The following is a 12,869-nucleotide window of genomic DNA, read 5'->3' on the forward strand; positions in this document are numbered from 1 at the left end:
CTATGTCAAAATACATAGATATTGTTCATTTTATTATTATGTATCACAACTAAATATTTGAATGGAAACAAATATATAAACCCTAATCTAGACAGCTATTTTGACAATTCTTTCAAGAAACAGCACACTCTAAATTATAAGTCTGTATACTAAAATTTAGAAGAGAGTAGTATATTTTGAGAATTCTCTATTCCCTTTGGAAATATAACTTTATTTCAGAGTAATCAAAGAATTAATTTAATAAAAAATAATAAATTTGTGATACAGATATTAAGACAATGCCAACATATGAACTTACTCAACTATCATAATTACATGTAAAAAATAGAATGTATAAATAACCATATTAAATAGCACTCAAGTTGTTAGAGCTACAAGCATAGTACTTTCAGTTAGGTGTTCAACACTTTTCATGAACAACAGAAAACTATTTACAAGTTTGGACAAACTGCATTCCATTTGGGGATATAACTTAAATGGAAAATGTGTAAAGCAGAGATACAATAAAGATAACAGGTAAAGAGCAATGTACCTTCTCTTAATAAAAAACTGTTTCCTCCAAATTCTAATTTTGCAAGATATTTTATAGCACTCAATACTGTCTATTTGTATGGTAAGAGAAGAGTTTCATTTTGGGAAAATCCTAGAACTTTATTGGCACTGTGGCCAGACGTTATCCTTTAACATCTGCAGTTTGAAAAGCTTAACCTTTTAGCCCCTTACTTAAAGGACTACTAATTTAAACTACAAAATAACCATCTTCAAAAATTGCAAAAGGAATAGTCCTATTCTTACAAGGTTTGGACTTCCTCTTATAATTTTTGGCATTTGGCAAGGATCACTCTTGGTCTAATCATGCCATAGGTTTTATGTTCATTATGGTGACATGGAATAGAAGCACATGAAAATTTTCAACCATCAGATACCTCATTTTTCCATTTGCATACATCTACTCACAAAGGTTTTTATGTCATAAATTCTTATACAGTACTTGATTATCCCTAAATTACATAGGACTGAGTCAATAACTCCTTAGCTTTTAGATATTCTGTTTATTTAAACATACATACAACTACTGTTCTTATCAGTCTTTTGTTGAACATTTACCCAAAAGGTAATTCAACTTAAATATTGAAAAAAAAGTCTATTCTAAAAATATTGTCTGATCTATTCCACCTGGTTTCCATCTGTGACAGCGTGTCTTCACAATGTCATGTGCTTTTCTTTTGTATGTTCTTTGGCTTGGATGTAATCTTTGAACTGATGTTTTTTCTTCCTTATTTTCTGTATTCTGATTAGCATAAATTGAAACTTCCAAACCTTTATGTAGGTTTTGAGATGATTTGATTCTAATTAATTAGGAAGATCTAATGCATTATAAGCTCTCTGTATAAAATATTATATTATAATGCCATTAGTATAGCAGTAGAATCAAGCATTATAGTCTTTTTTATTCTTTTCTTTGTAAGAACTTTCAACAGATTTTTCATTTACATATTATCCTTTTCTGTGAGAAAGCAGTATTTCACTTCTGAATTTCTCAGTTATTTCAAATTGACATATGTGGGCGTATATGTGTTGAGTTTGATACTTTGTAGTGTTGACATTACATTTCCTGAGATCACCATTAATGTTAAGGTACTTTATGTTTTTATCCAGTTTTTCTGTTAAATTTAAGTTTTGACTTGAAAACAGAGATATTATATGTGCATATAAACAGGCTTTAACCCTTAGTTTTGTCATGCCCCTCCTCCCACAGGTCATAGGCAAAACAAATTAATTTGAGACATATGAAACTGAATGGAATAATACAAATGTGCAGAAGTGTGTGTGGATATATGTGTGTGTCTGTGATCATAATAAAAGAAAACAAAAGATGTAATAGCCCATTGTATTTAAAGTAGTTCTTTTGTTTACTCTACAGTAATTGTTTTTCAAATTTAAAAGAGAGCCAGTTAGAAATAAATTGAAATCATTTTTCATAATGTAAGAAATATCAGTAATATTTCTGTGTTTTCCAATAGAAATGTTAATTACAAGAATTTATTTAAAAGGTGGCCGGTCTAGTTCCAAATTACTAACAGAAATGAAAGCATTTCTGTACTCTCTAGAATATGGCAATTCTAGATTACCTAAAACTAGAATATTCTTCGTTTCAAGTTTGGATAGATCATATATTTAAAGAAAAATGGTCTTGTTTAGGAATATGAGGAGGACTATTATTCTTGAGATTTTTGTCTTGGAAAAGAGCCCTACACTGAAAGTTTTGTTATGATTTATAATTCACTACTTAGTAGTTTCTCTTTGTTGGACCTTCCTTCTCCCATGTTCAAAGAAAATGTTCTCAATTATACTCATAAAATATTTTACATCTCATTCATACACTTATTCATATTACTATGTTAAGGATTCTCATAGAATCATTTTAAAAATCATCTAGAGCATTAATCTAAACGTGGCTGTGCAGTTATTTCCCTGTACAGCATAACAGGGAACCCCTTAGGAGTCTGAGCTCCTGAACTGTCTCTCCTTTAACTGTCAGTACTGTACCACATTCTACTAAGAACATACCATGTCATTTCCATTGATCTGATGACTATGAAAAATTTACTAAGTGGTGTCAGTGAATTAACCTTTGGTAAGTGGGATGGCTATTACCAGGTGCATACTGCTGTAGGATGAATAAATGTTCTTTCATTCAATAAATGTAGGTTAACCTCCTGCTGTATGCTAGACATTGTGCTGTGGTTTTGGGATCCATGGATAATATCTTAATCCCTGTCCTTGAGGTGCTCACAGTGGGCTGGAGGAGACACACATGAAGAAATAATTATGGCAGTGTTAATGCCACAATTGTGACCAGTTTGTACTGCCTTCTACGTAGGAGTTAAGCTTCTGATTGATTGATTCACAAAGGATGAGTCAGTTATTCTTAAAAAAAGGAACTAAACTAGTTAAGATGTCTTTTTACATGTGTAACACAGCTTTTTCTAAAGCTAAAGACTTTATTAAGAAACATATTAAATAATATCCTGTTAGTACCAAGATTGTCTTTTTGCAAAATACTGTGGCTGCAAAGTAGATAGGATATGATAGAACTATATCAGATTAGTGGCTTGGTGTGGAGATAAAAATTAACAACTAACTGGTTTTCTATTATTAAGAAGTGGAAAGTATGGGTATCCAGTTAGAGAATTCTTACTATTTTGTTTCTCTCTAACCATTCTGTTTATCTAACAGTTCTGTTTATCTCACATATATATATATGTATGTATCTATTCACTTTGTGTGTGTGTGTGTATGTCTGTTTTGAAAAAAAGATTGAGCTCAACAACATCATTTGTTGTAAGGACTTATTCTGCCTGTTATTTTCTTTTATTTCTGAGAATTAAGGGTTGAGTGAATCTTCTCATTGTCCTGATGCATCTTTTTAAGATGTCCTCCTTCCGGGAAAACTGATTTCTTTATGATCTTCAGAAAATTTTCCTCTAACATAACAGAAATGATTATTTATTTCCCCACATGTTCAAAATGCCTTCAACTGCTTTAGGGTAATTTGCTTCACAAGACTTAGTATTGATCCATATTTTATAACTGACTAAATAAGAAAAAAAGAGTCTCCACAAAATAGCTAGAAAGATTGCCTTAACTGATGATTTCGTTTTAATCATTTTTGAAATGATTGCAGAAAACTGGTGGTGAAAAGCCCATATCTTAGACCGCTTAAAATGGAAGCTCTACCCTTTTATTTTAAGAAATTAAGATGAAATTAATTCTTTTCTTTTTGGCTATGGATCTTGCAGACTTTTTCTATATATATGTAGTTTTAAATAGATTGTAGGAGAAAATCAATTATTGATGAGCCACAAAGTAATCTGATTTTAATTCTTTGAGTTTAACTAAAAATGTTCACTTTATTAAATATAACAAAATCTCTAACATTTTTATTTATATACATATTTCTTGTCCAGCTGAAGTCTTTTGAACTTGAAATAACCTGCCCTTACAGAGTATTCTGATATTGCCAGATCCACTATTAGCCTCATTGAAAAACAAGCCAATAACTGCCACAAATAGCTCTCCAGTTTAAATATAATTGGTCAATAATATGTACCTACACACATTTCCTGCATGTCTACCTACACTGAGTAGTTTTTTCACTTCACATTGATGAAATGCTACAGCTTTGGCAGGAAAGGTGACTTCTGAGTCTATGTTCAACACTGAAATAGGAGATAATTAAGTGCAGTGTAAAATATACAAATTAAGGTACAATATTTATAATTTATATAAGTAATTTCTTATGAAAAATCAGAAATTTAATTAGCTTAAGCACATAATTATCCATACGATTTGATGCTAGGTCGAAAGGTAATATAGTATTGAGAGATCATCATATTTGTCTTTCAGCAGTTATAGCTTTGGTCTATTGCCTGGCACAATGCAAAGAGTTGGCAAACAATAATTACTTAGTCAGAGAATGAATGCATAATATGGCCATATTTGCCTAATAATTAATTTGTGTTTCTTATTTGCATACACCTCTGGTAATGGGGAAGTAGCTCAGTGTTTATCAGGGGTAGAAACCAGAGTGGGATCAAAACTTTGCATGGAAACTGACATTGTGAAATAATCATAATAGTTTACTCTTTATTGAGTGCTTATTCTCCACCAGACATTGTGCTAAGTTCTTCACATGAATCATACACTTTAATTCACAATAATCTTTGGAAGTAGTCTTATTAGGTTTTTCTATTTTAGGTATGGAAAAACTAGGCTCAGATAACTTAAGCAATTTTACAAAGGTCACACAGCTAGTACATGCTGGAGGGAAGTCAGATTCATAATTTATATAAAGGACAAGTTGTATTGTCTTTTTGAGATTGCTGGAGTGAGACCTTAGATGATGAAATTAACAATGTCTGTAATTCAGAATATGAACTTTATCTTTTAAGAACTATTGTTTTTAATATTATTATGTTAAAACAAGAATCTTAATCTTTCGAAACAGGAATTCTCACTAGTATATTTTACATTATGTTTTGAATATAGAGCTTATATTATCTGACCTTTCTTGCTGTTTTCAAAACTGTGAGGATAATTTAGCATAAGAAGAATGAATAATAAAAACAAATTACAGAAAGTATGTTATTATAATAACTATAAGGGAAATATTTGAAAATACACTTGACAGTGGCCTAAATGCTAGAGTAAATCGTATCCCCCGTCTGAAATCTTCCTAACACCAGTTACTGTTTAAGAACTTACTGCGTCCTCTTGTTCATAATGACACGCCCTCAAGGAAATCTTTTAGTAAAATAAAATAATACTCTGTCCTAAATGTCACATTTTTTTAGTTACCACAAATAAATAATATAATATTCGAGTTTGGCTAGCTGGCTTCCCCTAATTTAAATGTTTTTCACCCATGGGAACCCCATAATTATGTTATCTTGCTATAGACATGAATTAAGGTTTAGGTTACTTTAGTTCATTTCCAGTGGGGTTACTAAATTCTGAGACTTCATAGTTAATTTATGTTTTTTATCTGTAGGTTGATCTCAAAGTAGACCTTTGTGGACAATATTGAATGAGATCCAGAAGGGTCTGATTTCATTTTGAATCTTTCCTTTTATGGGAGTTGACTATTAAGTAATTTACATAATTAAAATTTCCATTTCTGGATCCTTACCTGCATGAACCAAAATGGATATGCACATCTCTGAGAACACACACAGGGTTTGGCAACAATGGCACAGGGAGAGATCGAGGTGAATGGCTGAGCAGAGGAATCCTTGACACAGTGCCTGCCACTGCCAGTCAGGGATGCACGCAGAGACAGGATGGCCCTTCCAGAACCTGTCTTTCACACTCTTGCTGAGGCACCACTGAAAGACTAAGTGGGTGTGAGTTAGCATGTACCGTTTTGGGGTGGTGATGGTGATAGAAATATACGTGTTTTTACAGATAGCATTTCAACGAAAACAATCGTGCTAGAGTTTAACAGCTAGATAACCAGTTACTGTGTTGTTAAAACAACCTTTTGAAAATTGAAATAAAAAAAAAAAACTAGTGTCTCTAGCTCTTAGTAATTAATAACAAAGAAACAAGGACATCGAAGCCGAGAATGTGAAAAGGCTTTGTCCAAATTGCATACCAGTAAGTGGTGGCGTGGATTTGAACACAGTTCTTTGAGTTAAAATCCAGTTCTCTTTTGAGAATAAGAGAGTAAGAGGAAAAAAGATTTTGAATATTCTAACTTGACATTTTTTTCCTCTTTTAATCATTTTGGTAATGAGGTGAGGCTTATGGTGAGGTTCTGGTACAGTAGAGAGTGTTTAAATGCCAGACTTCAGCAAAATTCCTAGCGTATTTCAAACTGATAATTTAACAAAGAAGAAAAAACTGTTGACACAGTGCTTTGTTTTATTTCCTTTTACAGTCTAAATCCTGAAAATAAAACTTAAATCCTTGTTATTTTACATCTGTTTCTTTTCCACTGTATAGTATCATAAAACATGAAGTACTCAATTAAATAACACAAATAAATAACATATATTTATAATGCCCCCAAATTAGTTTTTCTTTTTAGTTTTAAAAATCCCAAAATTATTTTCAGCACTTGAGCACCTTTATATTTCGGCATCATTTCTTTTCTAAACTCTTACAAGTTAGTTATGGGATAACATGGATGGTGCTTCACAAACTGTAATATGCTCTTTACATCATGTTGTTTTTATCCTCCCTGCCCGCTGTTCATTCTCAATGTGAACAATCATAACATGTCAATGACAGGAGGTCTGGCTTTCAGGCCAACTTTTTAAATTATTCCCACTGAGGAACTGTCAATAGGATTAAAATACAGATTCTGGATCTGTCCATTCCAGATGAGGTCAGCACTCTGAGCAGTGGGAATACTATTTCTGCAATCTGTGTTTTCCCCTTTGCATGCAGAAGCATAGACATTAATATGACACAAATATTTGAAAGCTCCTATGGAAACAGGCTAGCTTTGCCTAAATTAAGTCAGTTGTCCATCTGCAATAAATAAAATAACAGCATTCATTAGAATCCGTAGCTATGTATGTGTGTAGATTCTACAATAATATTAAAGCCCAGAAAGTTTCAATTACAGAACAATCCACTTATAGTTCATAATTAATAAACTCTTTGCAGCTGTGTAACTGTGGCCGGAAACATCTGCAAAGCCTCATATTTTACACACAGACACATACACATAATTCCTTCAGAAAAAGTTTAATTGTGCTTAAAATCACAGGTCTGGAAACAGAGTAAGACCTGAGGAAGCTGAGTCTAGTTGTATTCAGTTAGCTCCTTGGAGGATGAGTTGTGGGGGGAAAGGAAACCTGCCCTTGTCTGGCACAGGTGATGTAGGTAAAAAATAAGAATGTTTAAGGTCTATTCATATATTCACTGAAAACTAACTTTGTATATTATGTCCCCTACATATAACTTGGTATTGATAAGCATCTATTTAAGTTATAAAATTACTCAGTAAAATGCTAGTCCTTGGATAAAAGATAAATTATTATTTATAAAACTCTAAAATTAGAAATGGGTAAAAAGAATATATTGATTATATATTTTCCTTTGTTTCGGAATTTATAGTTAATTTTTTACACCTAAATGTAGCTTTATAAAAATAGATGAATATAGAGCATATGTGTTAGAAAGGCAAACTAACATATTTTCGACAGATAAAATTTGGTATTTTTTCTTAATGTTGGCTAACTTAAATGTGCAGTTTGAAGCTGCATCATCAATGGATTTTATTATACATGACACCGTTACTGAGGTAAAATTCACATACCATACAATTCACCCATGCCAGTTAACAATCTAGTGTTTTGTTAGTATAGTTATAGAGTTGTACAACCATCACTACCAATCAATTTTTGAACATTTTCATCGCCCCAGAAAAAAACCCTGCACCCATTAACAGTCACTTGCTATTCCTCTCACTGCCCCAGCTCTTAGCAAGCACTAATCTACTTTCTGTCTCTATAGATTTGCCTATTCCGGATATTTCATATAAACAGAAGTATATAGTATGTGATCTTTTGTGACTGGATTCTTTCACATGGCACAATGTTTTCAGAATGTATCAGAATTTAACTTCTTTTGATTGCTGAATAGCATGCCATCGTGTGTATTCATTTATTAGTTGATGGACATTTTGGTTGTTTCTACACTTTGGGCTATTATGAGTAATTCTGTTATAAACATTTAGTTATGTTCAAGTTTTTGTGTCAGTAAATGTTTTCATTTCTCCTGGGTACGTACTGAGGAGTGGAATTGTTGGATAACTATGTTTAAACTTTTGAGGACTTGCCAGTTTTTTTCAAAGTGCACCATTTTACATTCCCAACAGCAGTGTATGAGAGTTCTAATTCCTCCATATTCTTATCAGACTTCTTTTATCTGTCTTTTTTAATAGTCTTCCTACTGGGTATAAGTGGTTTATCATTGTAGGTTTGAGTTTCATTTCCCTGATGACTAATGATCTTGAGCATCGTTTTGTGTGTTTATTGGCCATTTGTATATGTTCCATATAGAAATATCTATTCAGATTCTTTGCCTGTTTTTTGATTGGCTTATTAAGAAATTTTAATTTGTTGATTATTTTAAAATTCTAACTTATTATAATTCTCAATAATATCTAATCTTATCTCCCTCATCAATTTTATGGTGGACATATCTTTTATCATGCGTTCTTTACAGACTTTGATAGTCCAAGAAAAGACCTAGAACCTCCAGGATGATGATTCTAAACACCTGGAAAGCTTTTAAAATATAGATATATCCGAACCTTAATAATGACTCAGTTATCTTTAATAGGGCCAAGACAGTAGTCTCTTTTCAAAGCATCCTTCATGTGCAGTCATGGGGGACAGCCCACTAAGATACGGAGTTTCAGTGCCTTAATGTTCAGGATGGGTCAGTTATGTCTGAAAGTAAAGATGGAGTTTAAGATTTCTAAAAAAATGTGCCCATTATGGTTGAGGGAATCTTCCTTGGCTGTAGAGAAATTCTAGAAGTATGTGGATTTTCTGGGATAACCAGTTTGTGGGAGAAGGTCCTTAGAAGTACAATCAGATAGGATATCCCCCAAGCTTACCCTTGTAGGTCATAAACCTAAAGCACCAGGGTAAGTGTGAGTATCTACACCCTTGATCAGAATAAAAAGAGGTATTCCACTTCATCCAACTGCTTAGCCTAAAGAGTGGAAATTTGTCTGCGGATTTCACAGTGGCCTTTAGGATTGTTCATTGAGAGCACAGAGTTGTTACACCAGTACCCTGATTGTTCTACAGACTGCCTCATGCAAGTATATACTCAAAGGCCTGGCACCCCATTGCTTAAACACTTGAAATCCATTGAAGACAGCTATGGAATATGCTAATGTTAGGAGAGTTTGAGAATCAGGATACAAGGCTTTTGTATCAACTCTCTTATGTATTTAAATATCTTTGTGTTCAGAATTTTGTTGCTCTTAAGTAACTTACTTATAAATGGGAAACCCTGTTGCACTTTGTGTGTGTGTGTGTGTGTGTGTGTTTTAAGAATTTAAATCCCACATATTATTTGAACCAATTTTGTTACATAAGACAATCTTCTTATTTAAAAATAGTTGAAATTAAATATAATATTACAGTTACTTCATTGCAGTAAACAATATAGCAGATCTTGGAATATAGTATATTTTGTAATGTAATTTACTAGGTATATTACAGTAGATAATCTCGTTACTGTCCAGTAAAAAGAAGTTTCACGTGCTTCCCAGGTTTTCTTTTTCTTTGGTGCTTTTCCATTTAAACAACTGGCTAAGTGAAAACTTGCTCAGTGTATGAAATCTGACAAGATTATGGCTCTTAGCTCTAGGATAATGAACTTATGTTATTTTATTCATTAAGGCCCTGAGGGCTAGAAAAAAAGAGTCCAAAGAATCAGTCCCAGGCCTTTGTGGTAACACTGAAAAATACTGTTACTAAACTCATTGGTGAAATATTATTTTTACAAAAGTAAATATTGAAAACAAATTTTATACATATTCCCAGTCTTCATCAGTCCAGTGAAATATTACCTTAAAACAATGTTCAGTTAAAAAAACAAAGTCATCGAAAGGCAGGAGATTAAAATGGTATGTTTCTTATTGTAACTAATTTTACCATAAGTGCATACAGTATATTAATTAAAGTTTGCTTTAAGTTCAAATGCTGTTGAACAAATTGAGAAATAAAGCAAAGGAAGAAAAAAGTTTTAAAACTGCTATTATTGCACGATTCCTAGAAAGTTATTCTTATATACTTCATCATTACGTATAAAGGGAATTTATCTTTGATTGAGGTTTCAGAAGGCATTTACCATGAAAAACTTTTTTACTAGTACCTTTTTGGAAAACCAGCTGCATTTATAGAGAGAAGAAATTGCCCTTATTTCCATGTAGGCTTTTGGGAGCAGCTGGAGGGCTCATCTAAGTCTTCCTTAAGTGGTTAAATCTCAGGTTTATCACTTCACCCCAGTCTCTCTCCCTGAGTATTTTACTCAAGCTATTTCATCTAGATATCTCATCTAAAATTTTAATTTTATGAGCATCTGTTACTTCCTTCCTAAACATTTTACTACGCAATTGCTCACTGCTGTCCTGAGAGATACAGGTTATGTCTTCTCGTGTTCTTGGCTTTACTCTTCACACCATAGCTCCCAAGATTTTGCACTTATTTTTAGTAAATCTAAATTAATAGCTTCCTTAGATGTTAAATGAAAACTCTCTTGTTACAACTTATTATTTTCAATATTAACTGAACTGAAACAGAATAGTACTTCAAAGAAAAAATGTTAAGACTTTTATGACCACATTTTTTCGAGATTGCTTCTTTCATCATTTAATGATGGCCAGACGTGTACTCCATCATTTTGCAGGCATCTACAATGCCAAAATTCATGGTGAAATTGAGGAGATCTATTTCATATCTCTTCTGTAAGGTGTACTAGGATATCATATCACCGTTTTCTAAGTTAAAGTAATAGCTTTAAATTAGTCAAAGGGTATAATAAAAGGCAACAGGGGCCCATTGAAAATTCATTTTGGGGGTTGCTAAAGCTTCGAGACCCATTGAACAGATGCCAGACTTTGGCTCATTCAGCAGTTAAGGCTGGTGCAAGAGCATATGGTTGAGTCTCAGCAGTCCTGTGTTCTAAATCCAGTTTTAGCCTAGACAAACAGAATTATTTGAAGAACTCAGGTTAATTTTGCTTCAAATCTGCTTTCCCATCTGCTAAAATGGTAACAGAATTTAATGAAATTTGAAAGTTGAATGATAAGGGTTTTAAATTTCTCTACGTTAGGTACTGTTATACATTCTACAAATCATGTAAGTGGAGCAAGAAATGGACCTACTTATTTGTGGGAAAAGTGGAGGTAAGCCTTTGGTTAGAAGCCTTTATTTGCAACAGGAGGGTGAGAATTGCGAGAGAGTCCACTAGGTAGTTTGCTGCCTACAGTTCTGGAAGCCTTACCTAGTGGATGTTAAATCGTGTTGCCATTCCTCCCCCATTTCCTTGCTCTCCAACTCCTCTCCCTGTAAAAAGTGAGTAAATACACATAATATCATCAAAGACTCTCAGCATACACCTCTTCTCTCTGTCTCTCTCTCTCTCTTTTTCTTTGTTAATTCTCTGGGCCTTAATGTTATCAAGCTGCAGGTGTTGAGTAAAACATTGCCTTCTCTGTGTTACGGATGTTCTATCTGATTACTGAATTACAGATGATACATGGGGCAAGATACAGTGCATACTTAAAGAAAGAAATTTCCAGCCTGAGAAATCCATGCTAAATCCTTTATCCTACTAGTTAACCATTCTTTTATGTGGCAAGATTGTATCTTTAGAAACATTTTAAAGTGTTATTTTGTTTCACATTATTTCAAAATCGAGGTCGTTTTTCTCTCTGTGTCTTAGATTTGTAGTAATTGCTACAAGAACATGTGAAGATGCATTAAGCTTCGTTGCCTAATATGTTTGTGAGTGCTTCCCTCTTGTATGAATTGAGGAGGCCAACTAAAGGCAGACTGGCTTCTGAGGGCAGCAGTGGATCATAATTTACAAAGAGATGATAGTAGTTCTGTTCACAAATCTATAACTTATCTATCACAATATGACCTATCTTTAAGTTTCTAACTTATCTAAAATACCTGTCTTGTTCATATAAAACACCCTTATATTCTTGAAGCTTAAAAGATAATTTGGAGTTCTCAGTTGTACCAGATTATGTGTTAAATATTCAGCATGTGAACAAAAGCACAGAATGACTTGACTCTTTTCTGGAGAATATACTATCTTAATAAGACAGGATTGTTTTTCCCACCCAAGAGTGAAAATGTGCTTACACTCCTGAATAATGCTCAAGTTGAGAACATTAAACAAACTTGAATCTAATACATTAAAAGTTATAATTGAATTTATGTTAAATATTCACTTATTTTTCTTTATAGATATGATTTATTAATTTCTATTAAATTTGGAGGTCACTAAAACTTAAATAGATATTCATTTAATAAAGATGGAGGGTAAATTGAATCTATTTCATATATTCAATGTATAGTACCATCAATTAATTTTAAAATTGTTGAGATAATGAAAATTGAACTTGCTAAATTTTAGTTGAAGATAAATATGTAAAATGTCTGGGGATAGTAAATAGTTCCAGGTTACTTGATTTAATAACAAGTAGTCTCTAAGTGAGTTAGGGCAACTTCACTGGAAGGTGATAGAGATGTCTATTCATTGCTGAGAACAGTTGCTGGGTTAGTGTGACTATCTTAACCTCTCCCAGCAGAGGAGAAACA

General features: G+C 32.8%; 1 protein-coding gene across 11 annotated transcripts in view; it reads left to right on the forward strand.

Annotated features, from left to right (window-relative positions):
* EPHA7 (EPH receptor A7) overlaps nucleotides 1-12,869 on the forward strand; it is a 167,030-nt gene that overhangs the window by 45,423 nt on the left and 108,738 nt on the right. The window lies entirely within an intron of this gene.

Source organism: Phocoena sinus, chromosome 12 (assembly GCF_008692025.1).
Source record: "Phocoena sinus isolate mPhoSin1 chromosome 12, mPhoSin1.pri, whole genome shotgun sequence".
Lineage (NCBI taxonomy): Eukaryota > Metazoa > Chordata > Mammalia > Artiodactyla > Phocoenidae > Phocoena > Phocoena sinus.